Raw genomic sequence first — 20,337 nt, forward strand, 5'->3', positions numbered from 1 at the left:
AGTCACTTCAGTCGTGTCTGAATCTGTGTGACCCCATAGGCTCCCCCGTCCCTGGGATTCTAAGATGAATTAAAAAAAAAAATTAAAAACTGCAGTACTGGTACCCAGTTATATCGGAGAAGGCAATGGCAACCCACTCCAGTACTCTTGCCTGGAAAACCCCATGGATGGAGGAGCCTGGTAGGCTGCAGTCCATGGGGTTGCAGAGTCGGACACGACTGAGTGACTTCACTTTCACGAATTGGAGAAGGAAATGGCAACCCACTCCAGTGTTCTTGCCTGGAGAATCCCAGGGACGGGGAGCCTGGTGGGCTGCCGTCTCTGGGGTTGCACAGAGTCGGACACGACGGAAGCGACTTAGCACCCAGTTACATCACACACATACAGAACTCAATTCCAAGATGGCAGGAGTAGTTGCACCCTTCACTGAAGGTAAAGCCTTATGTCAGCTTTACTGCTGCTGCTAAGTCAGTATTTACATTGAAACCATACAAGAAAACACAATACTGGCAACCTAGCATTCTTTCTCTAATATTTTTAACTGAGTTAAACTCTGGAGCCAGTCCTTTGCAACCATTCAGTTCAGTCACTCAGTCATGTCCGACTCTTTGTGACCCCATGAATCGCAGCACGCCAGGCCTCCCTGTCCATCACCAACTCCCGGAGTTCACTCAGACTCACATCCATCGAGTCCGTGATGCCATCCAGCCATCTCATCCTCTGTCGTCCCCTTCTCCTCCTGCCCCCAATCCCTCCCAACATCAGAGTCTTTTTCAATGAGTCAACTCTCAGCATGAGGTGGCCAAAGTACTGGAGTTTCAGCTTTAGCATCAGTCCTTCCAAAGAAATCCCAGGGCTGATCTCCTTCAGAATGGACTGGTTGGATCTCCTTGCAGTCCAAGGGATTCTCAAGAGTCTTCTCCATCACCACAGTTCAAAACCATCAATTCTTCGGCACTCTGCCTTCTTCACAGTCCAACTCTCACATCCATACATGACCACAGGAAACACCATAGCCTTGACTAGATGGACCTCAGTCGGTGAAGTATTGTCTCTGCTTTTGAATATACTGTCTAGGTTGGTCATGACTTTTCTTCCAAGGAGTAAGCATCTTTTAATTTCATGGCTGCAATCACCATCTGCAGTGATTTTGGAGCCCAAAAATATAAAGTCTGACACTGTTTCCACTGTTCCCCCATCTATTTCCCATGAAGTGATGGGACCAGATGCCATCATCTTCGTTTTCTGAATGTTGAGCTTTAAGCCAACTTTTTCACTCTTCTCTTTCACTTTCATCAAGAGGCTTTTTAGTTCCTCTTCACTTTCTGCCATAAGAGTGGTGTCATCTGCATATCTGAGGTTATCGATATTTCTCCCGGCAATCTTGATTCCAGCTGTGTTTCTTCCAGTCCAGCGTTTCTCATGATGTACTCTGCATAGAAGTTAAATAAGCAGGGTGACAATATACAGCCTTGACGTACTCCTTTTCCTATTTGGAACCAGTCTGTTGTTCCATGTCCAGTTCTACCTGTTGCTTCCTGACCTGCATACAAATTTCTCAAGAGGCAGGTCAGGTGGTCTGGTATTCCCATCTCTCTCAGAATTTTCCACAGTTTATTGTGATCCACACAGTCAAAGGCTTTGGCATAGTCAAGAAAGCAGAAATAGATGTGTTTCTGGAACTCTCTTGCTTTTTCCATGATCCAGCGGATGTTGGCAATTTGACCTCTGGTTCCTCTGCCTTTTCTAAAACCAGCTTGAACGTCAGGGAGTTCACGGTTCATGTATTGCTGAAGCCTGGCTTGGAGAATTTTGAGCATTACTTTACTAGCATGTGAGATGAGTGCAATTGTGTGGTAGTTTGAACATTCTTTGGCATTGCCTTTCTTTGGGATTGGAATGAAAACTGACCTTTTCCAGTCCTGTGGCCACTGCTGTTTTCCAAATTTGCTAGCATATTGAGTTCAGCGCTTTCACAGCATCATCTTTCAGGATTTGAAATAGCTCAACTGGAATTCCATCACCTCCACTAGCTTTGTTTGTACTGATGCTTTCTAAGGCCCACTTGACTTCACATTCCAGGATGTCTGGCTCTAGATGAGAGATCACACCGTTGTGATTATCCGGGTTGTGAAGATCTTTTTTGTACAGTTCTTCTGTGTATTCTTGCCACCTCTTCTTAGTATCTTCTGCTTCTATTAGGTCCATTTCTGTCCTTTACTGAGCCCATCTTTGCATGAAATGTTCCCTTGGTAGCTCTAATTTTCTTGAAGAGATCTCTAGTCTTTCCCATTCTGTTGTTTTCCTCTACTTCTTTGCATTGGTTGCTGAAGAAGGCTTTCTTATGTCTTCTTGCTATTCTTTGGAACTCTGCATTCAGATGCTTATATCTTTCCTTTTCTCCTTTGCTTTTCGCTTCTCTTCTTTTCACAGCTATTTGTAAGGCCTCCCCAGACAGCCATTTTGCTTTTTTGTCTTTCTTTTCCATGGGGATGGTCTTGATCCCTGTCTCCTGTACAATGTCACGAACCTCCATCCACAGTTCATCAGGCACTCTGACTATCAGATCTAGTCCCTTAAATCTATTTCTCACTTCCACTGTATAATCATAAGGGATTTGATTTACGTCATACCCGAATGGTCTAGTGGTTTTCCCTGCTTTCTTCAATTTAAGTTTGAATTGGGCAATAAGGAGTTCATGATCTGAGCCACAGTCAGCTCCTGGTCTTGTTTTTGCTGACTGTATAGAGCTTCTCCATCTTTGGCTGCAAAGAATATAATCAGTCTGATTTCAGTGTTGACCATCTGGTGATGTCCACGTATAGAGTCTTCTCTTGTGTTGTTGGAAGAGGGTGTTTGCTATGACCCAGTGCATTTTCTTGGCAAAACTCTATTAGTCTTTGCCCTGCTTCATTCCGCATTCCAAGGCCAAATTTGCCTGTTACCCCAGGTGTTTCTTGACTTCCTACTTTTGCATTCCAGTCCCCTATAATGAAAAGGACATCTTTTTTGGGTGTTAGTTCTAAAAGGTCTTGTAGGTCTTCATAGAACCGTTCAACTTCAGCTTCTTCAGCATTACTGGTTGGGGCATAGAGTTGGATTACAGTGATATTCAATGGTTTGCCTTGGAAACGAACAGAGATCAGTCTTATCTCTGATCTATACAACTTCCGTGTAGATAGATTTGCTTTATCCTTGTACTTTACAGATGAAGAAATAGAGGCTCAGAGGGAGCAAATTTTTTTAAGTGCCAAATCCATGTTCAAACCCCAATCCACTTACTGAAACCTCAAGATGTCTCCATAGTAACTTCTAGGACATAACACAATTTGGAATTCAAATTTGAGGTGCTAAGTATTTTTAAAATCGCAAATAAAATAAATCTAAAAGAATAAGCTATCTAGGAATAAATGTAGCCGAGGAGGTGAATATTTGCATATTTAAAATCACAAAACATTGCTAAAAGAAGTCTAAAGTGACTAAAGTAAATAGAATAAATAAATAGAATTTAAAGTGACTAAAGTAAACAGCCTCGCGTTCATGGCTACAACACTGCTGAGATGTCAATACTACCCAAAGCCATCTATAGATTCAAATCAATCTTATCAAAACCCTAACAGACCTTTTTTTTTTTTCCTGCCGAAATAGAGTCTATCCTCAAATTGACATAGAATTGCAAGGGGCCAAAACAACCTTGAAGAAGAAGAACAAAGTTCCTAATTCCAAATCTTGTTATAAAGCCATAGTAATCAACATTATGTGGTACTTGCATAAAGATAAACATACAGACCAACAGAATAGAAGCCGGCATCCAGAAACACACCCAAACATCTAAGGCCAATTGTTTTTGACAAGGGTGCCAATCCTATTCAATGGGGAAAGAACAGTCTCTTCAACACATGGTGTAGAGAGAGCCCCAACTCCAGAGCCTGTCTGTCTAACCACACTGTAGGTGTCTAATTCACACATACAGAAGACCTATTGTGTATGACACTTCTTATAGAATAACTAGCTCAAAACAGATCAAAGACCTAAAAATGGGAGGTAAAACCATGAAACTCAATGATTCTTAGATATAACACCAAAAACATGAGTAATGAGAGATAAATTGCGTTCCATCAAAATTTAAAACTTTTTCCCCTGCATGAAAGGACCTTATCAAAAAAGTGAAATGACAAACTACAGAATGGGAGAAAATACCTGCAAATCACATATCTAATAACAGTTTCATGTCCACAATATGTAAAGAACTTGTGCACAACTCAACAACATAAAGGCAACCCTATCCAAGTATCAGCAAAAGACCTGCACAAGTATGTCTGTGAAGATACACAAATGGCCAGTTAAGTACATGAAAGATGCTTACCATGGTTAATCATTAAATGCAAATAAAACTACAAAGAAATACCACTTCATACTTATCGATGGCCATTTTCAAAACACCAAACAGAAAAGCGCTGCGGATGCAGGAAAACCTCGCCAGTGTGCAGAGGGAGCAGCATCTCTTACCCGCCCTCCCCCCACTCCCCAACTCACCACATGATGCTGTGGCCATCTCCCCAGCCAAGACAACCAAACACGTCTCCCCCGTATCTGAGTGTCCCCTGGGAGCAAAATCCTTCCAGTTGAGAGCCATGGTTTATCTGGACGGCATATGGCCCTGTATTTATGCCCTGGTTCTGGTTAGGCACACAGCTTGGGCTCTGAATTTAGGCAGTCTTAAATGATGGCTCTCCTGCTTCCCTGACACGGAACCATCCTGAGCTTCAGTCTGACCAGAGCCCCACACGACCCCTCCCCTCCACAGAGCTGGGGTCACAGCGGTGTCCACCAGGGAGGACTGTTTCCAGAGTTCAAGGAGTTCAGACTCCTGTGTAACTGAGCAGGACCCTGTAGGGCCTTCCAGGGACAGACCCCCTCCCCATAGCCTCTGCTGCAGCTCCTCTTTGAAGTGCCTAGATAACAGTATCTGATGTGTCAAAACAACACTTCCTGACTTGTTTTATAGATGCTAAAACCTCCACCAAATGGAAGAAATTAACCACTTGAGGCCCATGAGCAGACAGCCCCCAGATCTACTGGAGCCTAAGGACTGACAATGTTAACCATGCTGTCACCACACCATCAGCCAATCAGAGAACTGTGCACCAGCTGGGGCACCCTTCCCTCTCCTTGCCTTTAAAGATGCTTTACCGAAAGCCACGGGGAGCTCAGGTGTTTTGAGCACAAGCTGCCCTGGACTGCCTGCTTGGCGCCCTGAATAAACACTGCCCTTTCCTTCACCACAACCTGGTGTCGGGAGACCGACTTTACTGTGTGTGGATGAGCGGACCTAAGTTTGGTTCAGCAACAGCAGCACATGGAAACTGCTAGGTACTTAACAAGTACTAGTCCTCTTCCTTCATTAAGAAACAGACTGTTCGCAACCTATAATGGGTTTGGCTTGTGAATTTTTAACTTCACAATGGTTCATCTTACGACTTCTCAGCTTTATAATGGTGCAAAAGCAACATGCATTCAGCAGAAACCTTACTTTGCATTCTGAATTTTGATCTTTTCCCAGGCTAGGGATCTGCCTACTCTACGATCCTCTCCCGTGCTGGGCAGAGGCGGCCCAGCTGCCAGTCAGCCGCCCGGTCGCGAGGGCTGATGATGACACACTTACAGCCATCCTGCACCCAGCCCACCATTCTGTTCCTCACTTTCAGGACAGCAATCTGTCACATGAGACAGTCAGCACTTCACGACACAACAGGTTCTGTCAGTTGGTCCTGCCCACCTCTAGGCTAATGGAGGTGTTCTGAGCACGTTTAAGGTAGGCTGGGCTGTGATGCACGGCAGGCAAGGGGTATATTAAACGTATTTTCGATTTAGGATGTTTTCAACTTAGGATGAGTTCATCAGGATGTAACCCTATTCGTAAGTAGAGGAAGATCTGCATTGAAAAGACCTGGGTCACGCAGGAGCCTAACAGGTGATATCAGGCTGGGACCCCTGCCACCAAGGAGCCCACTACTCACTGAGGGACACAGCAAAGTCAACGAGTGACCTACGACTTAACTCCCACTCAGTCAACAGCTCTTCTTAGCTCTCACTTTAGCTTCCCAAACCATTTCCCGCTCCCTAAGGCCCACCCAAGAGCGGTCTACCCTGCAGTCTATTTGTGCAAACAGCATGTGAGTCTTGACTCAGAAATTCCAGCCCCAAAGAGCCAAACTAGGGCTGACCTGGGTCGGAAGAGCCCGAGAAGTGTAGGCAGAGGTCTTCAGGGAAAAAGGCTAGATCCAACTCCTTCCAGACCTGCACGCCCCACCCCCCGCCCTGCGCCCCGCCCACCCTAGACTGGCCTCCCCAAGCAACGGGAAGACATCTTCCCCACATATTCCCTTCTTCCAAGTTTTGGTGTAAAACCACTTAGTCACCCTGACACGTGACCTAACTATTTAATGTGAATGCTCTCCTTTAATCACTACTGAGGGGTATCACTACTGAGGGGTACAAAATAAACCAATCCTATTTTTGTACCACTGTCCAGCACGTTATTAATTTTTTCTTCTTTAAATTTAGGTGTCACACAGGATAAAAGCCAGTGTCACCACTATGCAGTCACAACCCTTAAACAGCACAGAAGTAGCTGTGGTTCATTCCTCTCACTTGCCTCATCCACCAGGTTTGCTCTGAATGACTTCTGGTTCTTTTCGTAAACCTAAGCTACCTTGAGGAGAAGGCAATGGCACCCCAATCCAGTACTCTTGCCTGGAAAATCCCATGGACGGAGGAGCCTGGTAGGCTGCAGTCCATGGGGTCGCGAAGAGTCAGACACGACCGAGCGACTTCACTTTCACGCACTGGAGAAGGAAATGGCAACCCACCCCAGTGTTCCTGCCTGGAGAATCCCAGGGACGGGGGAGCCTGGTGGGCTGCGGTCTATGGGGTCGCTCAGAGTCAGGCACGACTAAAGCGACTTAGCAGCAGCAGTAGCAGCAACCTACCTTGAAGGGTAAAGATCTTCCACCATTGAGCATGGAGAGATGTATTTCAAGACTGGAAGCAATTTTAAAAGGATGAGGTGTTCCCAAACGTGTGAGAATGACAGCGTCACTGACACGCAGATACTGCCCCTGACTGCACGGGCTCTTCCTCACATTCCTTCACAGACGCACTGTTTGCACGAGTATGAGCAGATTCCTTATCAGCCATTTGTAATGGAGTGCAAAACTAAGCACTTGAGGTAATCAGAGCTTATGGGTAAATTTTAGATCTTATTAATAACATATGCACCTGTTACTTAAACGTCAGTGTTTTTCATTATGAATAATGTGCACCAATGATCACCATCCACCAGTCCCACCTCGGTGGGCACTGGGGGCTGCTCTCATCCCAGGACAGTATGTACGTACATATCTATGCAGCAAGTTTCTCACACACACACACCCTCTCCCAGAACAACAGAACCACATTCCACCTCCCCACCCCACCATCTGGTTTCACAGAGGCCTTGCCACAGGCATCAAGTTCCATACATTTTCCAGGAACACCAAAGCTGACTGTAAACCACTGTATGAGAGGTGACGGTTTCAACACTTCACGAATATGCACAGTTCATTTTTGAGGCTTGTATTTCTCTAACTTAAATTGAAAGGAGTATTAGGGAGGTTAAAGCTACAGCCTTGGCCAGCATCAGAATGCCAAGCCCTTGTGTGGGAATGGATCTCACCTGGTTTCAGAGAGCCACGATGCGTTCCGGTGCCACAACCCTAGTTAGAAGGTGACTTCTGCCGCATAAACGATTAGACCAGCCTCTCTCACTGCCTCAATCACCTTTCAGTGACTCCTGCAGTGGAGAGGAGGGTTTTCCTCATGACTTGCAGCACAACAATTAAACAAACAAGAAAAAAAACAAGCACCAACCCATCAGCTTAGTTAACTGATGTCATGACTGTGGCCAGGAGGCCTCAGCTCCTATAACACAGACAGCCGCAGGTCCCCTGCGTTTCACTCTCAGGAATGCAGCCCCCCTGGGGATCTCAGAGGGAAGTCTCTCAGAACAGGAAGCACAAATTCACCACTTCCTCCTCTTCTTTTTGGAACCACCTGGGGACTGTAAGACAGCACGTGGCGATCAGGAGGCTGGGAGGCAGGGCCGTGGACTCCCAGGCAACCACCCAGCTCTGGCATCCCAGGGTGCAGCTGCAGAAGGCCCGGGGAAACCTGGAAGGGCCTTCCAGCTAGGCCAGTGCAAACACGACTCGAATTTCACGTCCTGTTTGACTGTGCACTGTGCCTACCAGGGCCCCGGGGGAGTTTTCAGACATGTCAGGAGGGGCCATCCCTCTCAGGGCTCTGCGTGGACCGAGAGAGCAGCTGCGGCCAGCGCCCCCTCCTCCCCCGGCCCACCCCGGGGAACACGAGCTCCTTCAGAGAGAGAGAGGAGGATTCCCAAGAGCAACAGCGGGTCAGTGAAGCAGCGTTTGTAATGTTGGAAAACAAAGCCTGTTTGCCATATTCATCTGTTTAAAAGCAGCATCTACTTGGACGTGCTGTTCAATGTTCGATTCTGAGGTGGGATCAAGCAGTGAACTTGGGGGACCAGGCACCTGCCCGCACAGCACTTACACTGTAACGCTAAGGAGAGAGAGAGGCAAAGACAAAGACAACGCTAGACCGGGCTAACTACTACGAAGGAGGTCAAAGGGTGCAGAGAGGAAGGAGTGGAGCGGGTGGCTTTAGGGGAAAGCCACACCTGAGAGACAAACAGCACAGCTAACCCGGGAGACGGAGCACAGGTCTGCGGCCTCCTAACGTGCAGGGACGGACTTCGATCTACTCTCACAGGGCTCTGCAGCTGCTCTTCCTTTAGGCATTCTGCCAACCTTCAAACTACTGCGGAATCAAGGCCAGAGTCGAAAATAAGGTGACTCAGATGCTAAGTTATAAAACATTCAGAAAACCAGTGGAAATTTTAGCAGTCACAGACTCTGAACAAAATTCTCCAAGTGCAATCAAAAAATTGCTTCCTGAGAGTGGTTTTCTGATCTTCAGTGAAGGCAGATGTGACTAAAAGCATCTTTTAAGAGGTTACAATAAAGAGGACACGCTGTTGACACAGAAGGTGTTACCTGATCAGCATTCCCTCCTGACACTTGTTCTTCTGGGCTGAACTGTGGCCTAGGGCAAGTCGGTGTTCGAACCCTCAACACATCACAACGCCACCTTATCTGGAAGCGGGATCTTTACAGGGGTTAACTGAGCTGAAATGCGGTTGTCAGGACAGGCCCTCAACGAATGACTGGCTCCCTTATGCAAAGGGGAGCCCTGGACAAAGAGAGACACACACAGACATGCACACCAGGGGAGAAGGCCATGGGAACCTGAGGAAGAGATCACAGTGCCCTCACGGTGCCCGCCCACAAGAAACGCCGAGGCTGGTGCCTAACCAAGAGAGGCGGCCCTGGAGGACCCAGTCCTGCTGACACCGCGACCTCGGACCCGCGGCCTCCAGAGCTTTGAGATCGCACGCTTCTGGGTTTAAGTCCTCATTCGTGGCACTTTGTGATGGCAGCCCTAGCAAAGGAATCCACTCACCAGGTCAACAGGAAGAAATACAAGGGCAGTAACTGGCAGGCACAAAAAGCGTGGTTAGAGGAAGTGGAAGACGTCATGCTTTTGAAAGATGAAAGATGGATGCAGGAAAAAAAAAAAAAAACAAAGAGGATCACACAGTCAGAAAGTGCTCATAAGTCCTCCTTGGTGAAGAGACGTCAGAAACCACGACAACTCCCAAGAAAATTTCCAAGTCAAAACCATGATTTTCCAAACTGAATGTTCCCACGGGTGCCTGCAGACAGGAGGGGCAGCACCCGCCTCCCGGCTCCAAGGGAGGCAGTCACGACGGGAGGGGCCCTTGACTTCCAGCAGCCCTTCCTGCATCCGCCCACCGGGAGGGCAGGCCCGAGGCAGGCAAGGGTCACAGGGACCCAGGCGAGGGGTCCGGAGCTCTGTCGGAAGCTGGGGGCCTGACACACACGCCAACACAACAACTAACTGCAGAGAAGACAAAGACGAACTGCTGAAGAAACAGGATCCTTGCACAGGCTTGGCTCTGAACCATATTCAGTCATGAAAACATAGACACCGAATATTGTGACAATAAACTATGATACAGTTATGTTGGGAGGATGGAAGGAAATGTGTGTAAGGAGGGTTATACAGGAGATGACTCTTCACCTCGCACATCAGGAAGTCACTTTCTCTGAGAAAACCTCCAATCAGAAAAACCAAGCTATCGAGGTGCACACACACACACACACACACGCACCCAAGTCCCACACAAAACAGGCAGAGGAGTTGAAAGGAGTTGCTTTCAGGAAGCAGTGATCAAGAGTGAGGAAGAGTAGTCAAAGCACTATTTGAATTTATAAACTACATATAAATATATATATACACACATATACTTTAAAATGTCTTAAGATGGAGAAATTTATTATGTGATGCAGTCTTATAAAAGAGAATCTTGTTTACCGGAATGCGATCTACTAGAGAAAAGAGAAATAAACACCAAGTGCTCAGGAGCACCATGAGGTTTTGTTTGGCTTTTAATTAGGAGAAGCTCTTTCCCAACTCTCAGCATCAGCCCTGGTGGTCCATTTGAGAGTTAGGTACTTTTCATTAACAAGACCAAACAAATGAACCAGGAAACTTAAATATAGCAGAGCCCCTATTACGCTATCCAGATGATTTGTGTGGGGTAGGGAAATGTCCTACCACAGAAACAAAAAGGCAAAAGTTGCTCAGTCACGTCTGACCCTTTGTAACCCCATGGGCTGTATGTGTCCCACCAGGCTCCTCTGTCCATGGCATTCTCCAGGCAAGAATACAGAAGTGGGTAGCCATTCCATCCTCGAGGGGATCTTCCCAACCAAGGGATCGAACCCAGGTCTTCCACATTGCAGGCAGATTCTTCACCATCTGAGCCACCTAGGAAGCCCTACACAGAAGCCCTTTCCCATTTGATGGCAAGGACATCAGCAAAAGATTCAGCCAGCATTTTACCAGGATGACATTCAGCAGTTGGGGAAAAAAAAAAAAGATCAGCTACCACAGCAATACAGGTATATTAGTATTTTTCAACTAGCAGAGAATAAAATTACACATAGTTTTATAAATCTAAGTAAATTTTTTTATGAAAATGATTGAAGCTTGCAGAAAAATGTCAACTACTTAGAGACTAGTTAAAAAGCAGACAGCAATAGAATTTTCTTTAAATTAAGCATTCATCTGCAGTATATATACCAAGTACAGACGACAGCTCTACTTTGCAGATACAAAGACAAGGCTCTCCCTACAGGCCTGGACAACAAGATTCACACAGCCAGAGCGAAAATGATGGCAAAAATCCCAAGGCTTAAATTTGTAAATGGACATAGTACATAAAATATATACAAAACTGCTGACTTACAAAAGCATATTTCCTATTTTGACACTATAAAGATTAAAGTTTCTGGGTCAAGGAAGAAATTTTAAGCACAGGAAGCAATCATATTTCTGAGACATAAACATCTTTCAACCAAACATCACATTCTCGTGCTAAAAATACCAGCACAGAGGTCTCTCTGATTCTTCCTTGGCTCCCTTTGAACCCCTCCCCATCCAGCTTCACACAGAAGCAGACTTAACCCCCCGAAAAGACTGCAAGCTACTTCAGGGCAAGGGGGATGTTCTGCTGCCTTCCGGCCCTTTGCCCTCGTCTAGCCAGAGCTCCCAGTCCGGCACCCTGCCTCAGTCCTGGGGTGGATCGAGGCTCTGACACTTAACACACATCGTACTCAAAACCTGAGAACCAGCCCAGCTGTATAGGCATTGTTGTCTCCACATTACAGATGAGACAACTGAGTCAACTTAAGGCCAAAAGTGTATTTAAGAACGTGGAAATTCCTGAAGGTCTATGAATGTATTTGTTTAATGGGAAGTTCCCCTGTACTGAAGAGCTGATAAATCCCAAATCGTTAATTTATTCACAAGTAAGGAAAACACCATTAAAACTCCATTAGAGAGAATCTTTCTGCCAATGGAATTGGCAAGTTGAGTCAAACGATACAGTGAAGAAAGCACCAATTAAGAAACCCTCAAATTCGACAGCATTAGGGGTCTCAGCCGGCTGCCCCCACGGGAGGAGAGAGGCTGCGGCGTGGAGGAGACAGCTGGAAGCCCCATCCAGCTTGGCCACGCTGGACTTGGGGCCGAGCCCCTCAGCCCAGTCCCAGGTAATGGGGAGTCACAGAGGACACGCAAGTCGACAGTCCAGAGTACCTGGGAAGATCCCTGAGGAAGGGAGCTTCTTGGATTCTGACAAACGGTGTCTCCAGAAGTCCAACTGAGCCCAGTTCTCCTTCTCGACACTAAACAGAATCAGTGTCCTGGGGGACTCAGCTGAGAACAATACTCGGCCAGCATTTAGGGGCCGTGTTTTAAATGCTCCATTCCAACTCAGCCCAGCAATGCTCTCGTGCCGGGGTGGGGCAGGCAGAGGGACCAGGCCTCACCACAGTCCCACTGATTCCAGCACGGTCCCAGGCCCACGGCCTCCGAGGTTCTCTCCCTGGCACTTCTTGCCCTGGCACCGTTGGCTTTCAGACATAAATGCCTCAGAGAAACCCAAGGCGCCTACACAGCAAGTGCTAGCCTTCTAGCAATTGATAGACGCTGACATTAAGAATTAGTTCTCCAGTGTTACCTAATCAAGTCAAAACAAAGCCCGAAAACTGGCTCCAGCCTGCTGAGCAGACACTGGTGAATTCTTACAGTCCTTGGGCAGAGCGGTGGTGATGCAGCAAGGGCGGCACCGCCCCCTGCACAGCTGCCAGCCTTTGGCAAAGCTCTTCCAGCCTCACCATCTTTACCTAGAAAATGGGAGTGCTATCTCCACCTCCCAGAGTCGTCGTGACTCTTGAGATAACTTGTGTGAACCACAAGGCCTTGACCTAAGAAAGTGTTCAATCATGTAACTGCAATGCTGATGACAAGGTCTTACAAACATCAAGCACCTCCTAGAAACATGGAGTGTTCCTAAAAGTAGACATCAGCACCATTCTGCAGACGGAGAGCCTCAGTGGAGGGAGCAGCTATCTTTTAAAGACCCCCAAATTCCAAATTCTTACTTTTCAAATAACATTACTTAGGCAAGTTTTTTGAACTGGCTGAGCCAGGTCAACAAAAGATCAGTTCTTTCTCATAAAGCACTGGTTTAATACACGTTTTTAGTTATAAAATGGAAACCTTCTCTCTTAAATGATGCTTCCCTAAATAAGTCCTGCTTCTGTGTAGTTCTTATGTAAAAAGACGTTACGATTATTTTTTTTGTTCAGTCGCTAACTCGTGTCTGACTCTCTGCAACCCCATGGACTCCAGCATGCCAGGCTTCCTGTCCTACACTATCTCCCAGAGTCTGCTTAAGTTCATTTCCATTGGGTTGGTTATGGCTATTAATGTTACTCAAAATTCATCCAAAAATGTTGAAATTTTGAAGAAATATGTAGGTAGATTCTTTGGAAGTTTTACAAAGGAAAACATAATTACACGTAGACTCCTGATAAGGCAAAACTATATTCACACAGAATCTTGAAACAAAATGTATGTCCCCGAGGGGTCTCCTCTAAGCCCAAGCACTCCTTGACTCATGCTGGTTCGGAAAAGACATCAGTTTACGAGGGTCACAGGTCTATAACCGCCCCCATCAGAGGAAATACCACTTCATACCAGGGAGCAGCAATTCAGAGTACGTAATTCACATGAACAGTCTGATGGTTTCACTGTCTCCCAGTTGATAACCATACAAAATCATACAATAAAATTAACGGATGAGTTTATATTGAAGAGCTTCTACCTTTCAAGGGCCTTTCAGAATGAATGAAACCACACGTCTCTAGTACAGCAGGACACACCTAGCTTATCAGAAGCAAAAAACGTCACATCACCACTAAATGAAGAGATGAGAACCATCCTGACCACCGCACACTGCCTCTGCTTATTCAGAGGCAGAAGAAAGGCTCTCAGGTAGATTTCAATTCCAGATTAACTGATGAACTTCTTTATAATTATGATCCTTTTTCTATAAAAAGGAAAACATCTTAGTAAAGATTGAAAAACAGGATAATATCACCCCTTCCATTAAGTTTCAGAAATAGGCAAATGCAGACACTCAGCCACTGAAGATGTTACTTGGTGCCATACACCCGTCTTCCTTCCTGCGAGAAAGTCACTAGTCCCAGCTTCAGAGTTTCTGAAGGAGGTTTTCCCTGCCCTCAGCATCTCCTCTTCATCTACAATTACTTAATCATACTCACCAAAACCAAGTCACTTCTAAACCTAGGTACTGGTACCTCTTCTCTTTGAAATATTACTGTCTTTAATCATGTTTCTTAAACTTTTCAAATCCATGTTCCTTTGCACTCCCTGTAATGTTACATAAAATATACAACACCTAAGTTAACAAATGACCCAAAAAGGTAAAAATCAAGACAACTGGAGAGCGCGCAACAGGTGCCTTCAGTTACTAGGTGTGCACCACCACCTGAGCACCCTGGATCTGACTCCTTCCATACATCAACCCGTTAAGACCTGTCCCTTCCTCCCTCTCCCCTTCACGGAGACTTGTAAACCTACAGATCTTGTCCCCATGACCGGTCCCCAACGGTGCCCCTGTTTAAAGGTTCCTTCCCTCTTCAAACTGTCTTTTCACTAGAATACAACAAGCCGTTACATCTGGCTTCTTATTCCATCCAACAGTCCACCTCTCCTCTACTCCCTTTGGTTCACTATTTACAGAGCAAAGGGGGCAGATTGGCCACAGGGAGTGTCTGAAAACTAAGGCAACAGTTGTTGTTTCCTCTGACCCTGGTGAGCAGCTAGAGGAAAGCCATAGATGACTTGAGAGCAAACACCAAGCAGCCTAGGACAAACGAAAAAGCAACTGTATCACCACATGCAAAGGGCGTGCCTCCCCGCAGCTGATGTTAATCAAGGGAAGTGCGGCTAGAGGATTAAATGTTCAGGCAGGTGGAGATGGCTGGGAGGAAATTGAGACAGGAGAAACTCAGATTTGCTAAAACAGGCGAGAAGAACCATTCTAGATTCTTCAGTAGGAAAGATGGAAAAAATGCTAGAAGCTGAAAACAATTTAGAATTTACAAACCACTCTGAATTTTGCTTATACTCTCAAAGTGTTAGTCTCTCAGTCGTGTCCAACTCTCTGCGACCCCATGGACTGCAGGCCCTGAGGCAGCTCTGTCCATGAGATTTCCAGGCAAGAAGACTGGAGTGGGTTGGCATTCCCTTCTCCAGGGGACCTTCCTGACACAGGGATCGAACCTGGGTCTCCCGTATTGCAGGCAGATTCTTATACTCTGCCTGGGTGAAACAAAAATCAGTTGATGCAGTTCAGACGAACTTTATTACGAAACAGTCAAGGGAACTGGTACAGAAAATGAATGAGGATATGAAATGAAATAAAGCCAACAGACTCAGTTACTGTTCATAAGATTAATGACGGAAGACTTTATCTAAACTGTTCACATATGCCAACAAAGTCAGATAAAGACAATCCACCAGCTACCAGGGCAAGGCGAGCAGTGCTTTCCTGGGAGCCAATGCTTCTCCTCCGAAGAAGCAGGGAAGTCTTATTTGGATAGTTCATGTTGAAAATATGCAGATACACTGCAGATACACACAACACTGCATAATAAGTTCTAAATGCAAACACGACAAAAACTGGCCACACATTCCAAATGGCTTTTTAAAAGATCACCTTCTAGTCCCAGCCCCTGAACTTGTATGTAGTCTCTCAAATCATATATTTGATATAAATAGTCTAAAAATAATTTTAAACCCTTCCCCCCCCCCCGCCCCCCCCGCCCCGGAAAGTTCAGTTGGTAAAGAATCTGTCTGCGATGCAGGAGACCCTAGTTCAATTCCTGGGTTGGGAAGATCTGCTGGAGAAGGGATAGGCTACCCACTCCAGTATTCTTGGGCTTCCCTTGTGGGCTCAGCTGGTAAAGAATCTGCCTGCAATGTAGGACACCGGAGTTTGACCCCTGGGTTGGGAAGATCCTCTGGAGAAGGGAATGGCTACCCACTCCAGTATTCTGGCCTGGAGAATTCCATGGACTATTCAGTCCATGGGGTCGAAAAGAGGTGGACATGACTAAGCGACTTTCACTTTCCACCTAACAGCCATATAAACCGCTCCCTGGGGTTTGGCCACACCCTTCTGGTACGACCCGAGATGAAGGCAGGGAAAGGGGCTGATGCTATGGCCAAGGAGCCTCGCTTTACCGGGTGAATGCATTCTGGCTCCTTTCTTCATTTCTTTGTAGCAGTCTAACTGACAAACAGCATCATCGAAATTTAGCACTTAAAAGTCTTCAGAAGAAAAAAGATTTTAAACTATAATCAGTGAAGCAAACAAGATTGTACAATATAATTTATCATCATTTAATTCCAAAGGTCACACTATGGGGCTTTATCTTGCATCGCAGCACCATTTATCTCCTAACGGATTTTCTTTTCCTTCTTCCCTCTAGAGGGAATGGATACTTAGGAGCCGAATCCCCCAGTCCCAGGGTTCCAGAGCAGGCCAGACCACCTGGACCCAGCTTCCTGCTGCCAAGGACTCACACAGATCCCAAGCAACTCTCTCTCCACTTTCACCCTGGACTATAGGACAGGACACATGTGAAGTGTCTAGCTGGAGTGACAGAGTGTAACTAAAAGACTCAAGCCCAAGGCAGGGAAGGTCGATTCCCCAAATCACCGCTATTAGCCAGCAAAGCCACCAAAATGACTTAAATACTTTATTACTCAGATAAAGTCATAAAGCATCCTGCTCCAGCCTGTAGTAACTATCCTCAAAGTTGTTGTAAGACAGCATTTATATAGGATTCTGCCTGCCAATGCACGAGACACAAGAGAAGCGGGTTCAATCCCTGCATTGGAAAGTACCCCTGGAGGGGGGCATGGCAACCTATTACAGTATTCTTGCCTGGAGACTCTATATGGACAGAGAAGCCTGGTGGGCTATAGCCCATGGAGTCACAGAGCCGGACACAACTGAGCGTGCACGCACTGCCAACAGAAGGTGCTGCATACCAGCCCGTGTGTCGTTTCATCATAAAGAAGGCAACTGATACGTCAGAGGACTCTGGAGCCAGAAGGAAAACAACTTACTTCTAAATGAAGAGAAACAGCACAGACCAAAACAGGCTTTCAAAATAAAGGCCCCAAACCACTGCCCAGTGATAGATGGGCAGCTCAATGTGGGCACACACGTACACACAGAGTGGGCTCGGATCAAAAGGATTTAAATTAAAGGTGGGCAGACTTGTTTGAAGGGGCACTTCCTGACAGGTTGCTAAGCACCCACGGGAGGCAGCTGAATCCACCTCCTAACTAGACAAAGCTTCCAGCTGGGTGTCACCGCTGCCACCTATGAGGAAATGCGTGTGGATGAAGCAGCATAGCTGCCAACACAGAGAACCAAGCTATCTCTAAGCTCAAGTTAATATGTAAACACTGAAAAGTGCTCACTGTAAGGCACATCAGTTCACTGAACACCTCCAGCGGAGTGGGGGCTTCCCTGGAGGCTCAGCAGTGAAGAACCCACCTGCAATTCAGGAGACATAGGCTGGATCCCTGAGTCAGGAAGATTCCCTGGAGGAGGAAATGGCAACCCACTCCAGTATTCTTGCCTGGGAAACCCCATAGACAGAGGATCCTGGGAGGCTACAGTCCATGGGCTCGCAAAGAGTCCGACACGACAGAGTGGCTAAGCCACCACTACCACCAGTGAGTGGCATGGCCCGGACTGTGCATCCAGGGCTCACAATTCAGGAGAGCTGAATTCATTCAGGAAGTCCCACCAGCTCTGGAGTCACTGTTTCGGACACACTGTCCGCTTCTTCCTACCTTCATTCTACAGACCTCCACGGAGATGCTTCTAGAAGCTAGCCTTACCCTGGGAGCTGGCAGCTACCGGAGTCTGGCCTTCTAGGACACAGTCTAGCATAGGAGAGAGAGGGTGCAGTCAGTAACCCAAACGTGGCAATCCCCAGTGACGAGCACCTTTCGCAGCCACAAGAACAACGGAGTAACCACACAGAGCCCAGCCGATCCTAATCATCTGCTTCTCACCAGTGTCTTTACTGTAGTGTCAGATGGCTTTCCAATGCTCCCACTTCCAGTCCCTTCAAAACAAAGCTTCTCTAGTTGGTTCTCAACATCGCCATCAACTACAACAGAACCTACCAGTCTCATTTCTAGCATTCTTTGGCTTTCACCATCCACCCCTGGGCCTGGAGGTGCTTCAATCTGCACATCACCCCCAACTGCACTTTGAAACTGGAGGGAATCGGCCACCCACACGGTACAATGCCCTTCCACCCCTGGGCTGGGGGCTTTTCACACTCGTGCCCAGGATGGCCTGAGGCTGCCACCCCTTCAGCAGAGATGATGCTGCGCTAGGGGGCCCTTCCCTTGCTGCTCCCACCTCTGCTGTACCTGCCGCCCTTTCCAATGTTACCGCAGCTGAGAACAATCAACATCAGACCATCAACATATAAGCCATCAGGGGGCCCCTAAACAATTCCTAAATACTTCAAAATCGATCTCAGGACTGGCTACGTGTTGTCAAAGCTTTAGGAACTAGCCAGGGCAAGTTTCAATAACCAGTAACACGAGCATCCAAACTGGGCAAAGAGCTTCAATTAGGCCTGGCCTGACACCAAGGCAAGGGGGACTTTTTCCATGTGGGGGCGGGGGGGGGGCACTTTTTCCATGTGGGGGCGGGGGGGGGCACTTTTTCAATCGTGCATTTTTAAATGAACCTAGCGGTTTGCTAAGTTAATTCTTAACATTTCCGAACTGTCCGATTCCAGCACTTTCTGAAAGGGAGGCTGATCTTTCTGGTAAAGGTCTTCCTAAGTGTGTCTTCCAGGCCACATCCCCACAGTCTCCATCTACCCGGGCGACGGGAGAGGTGGAGACCCGCCGGGGTCAGAAGGCAAGAGAGAAAACCTCACCATCCTTTGCACACTGTCGACGCAAACGGGGATGTGGCGCGGGGAGGGGGTCGGGGAGGAGGAGGAGAACTACTCACACTCGGGATCCGGTCCACAGCCCGGAGGCGGAGAAGCTTGGAGAACGAACGGCCGTAGAGAAATAACAGCAACTTCCCGGCCGCGCCGCGATCACGTGCCGGGCCCCCTCCCCCAGGCCTGGGGGCGGGATGGAGACGCGGCCTCCGGCGGCGCTTCCCTCGCCGGGACCCGCGCGGCAGAGCGTCTCCGGGACCGCAGCTCCGCCTCAGTGCCGCAGGGCCGGGCGAGGGGGCCCGGAGTCACCCTCCGCTCGCGCGCCGGGGGCGCCGAATTTCTCCGCGTCTGCCCGCCCGCAGGGGGCGCAGGCAGGGGGCTCGGCCTGTAGCCGAGCTGGAGACGCCCCTCCCCACCACCCACCTCACCGCGCGGAGGACCTGGCCCCGCGACCCCGCTTACCTGCGGCGACTCCGCTCCCGGCCCGCGCCGGCGCCCGGAGGGCAGGCGGCGGCCGGACGGCTTCGGCGAGGACCCGCCGGGCTGGGCGCGCTCGCGGGCGGCCGGGGGGGCGGGGCCGGCCAGGGGCGCGCGCGGAGCCCGGGAGCCCGCCGCCGCCGCCGCTGCCTCGAGAGCCGCCTGGGCCGCAGCCGAGCCGGGCGGCCCTCATGAATGGGACGCGGCGGCGGGGCGGCGGAGCAGCGGCGGCGGGCGGGCCGGCGGGCGACTCGCAGGCCCCGCCCCGCCACGTGACGCCGCCGCTCCACCGCCCCCTCCCGGCCACGCGCCGCCCTCCCGCCCGCGGCCCCGCGAGCCGCCGAGCCTCCCACCTACACTGCGCTCGGCGGGCCCTGGCCTCTGGCCGGCGTGGGGCCATCCTAACGTTATCTTTCTATAATAGTGTCTCCTGGTCTCTATGGCAACCCTGCAGCGCGTCACGAGCATCTTAGAGCCCAACTGCCCAAAAAGAATAAATAGAAAAGGGGCTTCCCAGGTGGCTCAGTGCTAAAGAACCCGCCTGCCAGTGCAGGAGGCACAGTATCCCTGGATCTGCAAGGTCCCCTAGAGAAGGAAGTGGAACCTCACTCCAGCATTCTTGCCTGGAGACTCCCATGGATAGTCCAGGGGGTTGTAAAAGAGTCCTATGCGACTGAACACAGTAAAGGGCAAAAAAGATACAAGGCATCAGTATTTCATAATCCACTTTCGATCACCAGTAGCACATCTGTTTGATTACTTCCCCGCGCCCCACCCC

The 20,337-nt window shown here is 48.3% G+C and overlaps 1 protein-coding gene across 5 annotated transcripts in view; it reads right to left on the reverse strand.

Moving 5' to 3' along the window:
* The window catches only part of LPIN2 (lipin 2), a 76,529-nt gene extending 56,679 nt beyond the window's left edge, over positions 1-19,850 (reverse strand). Inside the window, exon 1 of one of the 5 annotated variants that reach the window (XM_069568330.1) lies at positions 19,545-19,850. The gene's annotated coding sequence lies outside the window, so the exon portion shown is untranslated. Of the gene's footprint in view, positions 1-18,006; positions 18,054-19,147; positions 19,429-19,544 lie in introns of those variants that run through there. The other 4 variants (XM_069568336.1, XM_069568337.1, XM_069568332.1 and 1 more) reach the window with 4 other exon arrangements.
* Positions 19,851-20,337: the final 487 nt, after the last annotated feature.

This window comes from Ovis canadensis, chromosome 23 (genome assembly GCF_042477335.2).
Source record: "Ovis canadensis isolate MfBH-ARS-UI-01 breed Bighorn chromosome 23, ARS-UI_OviCan_v2, whole genome shotgun sequence".
NCBI classification, from domain to species: Eukaryota; Metazoa; Chordata; class Mammalia; order Artiodactyla; family Bovidae; genus Ovis; species Ovis canadensis.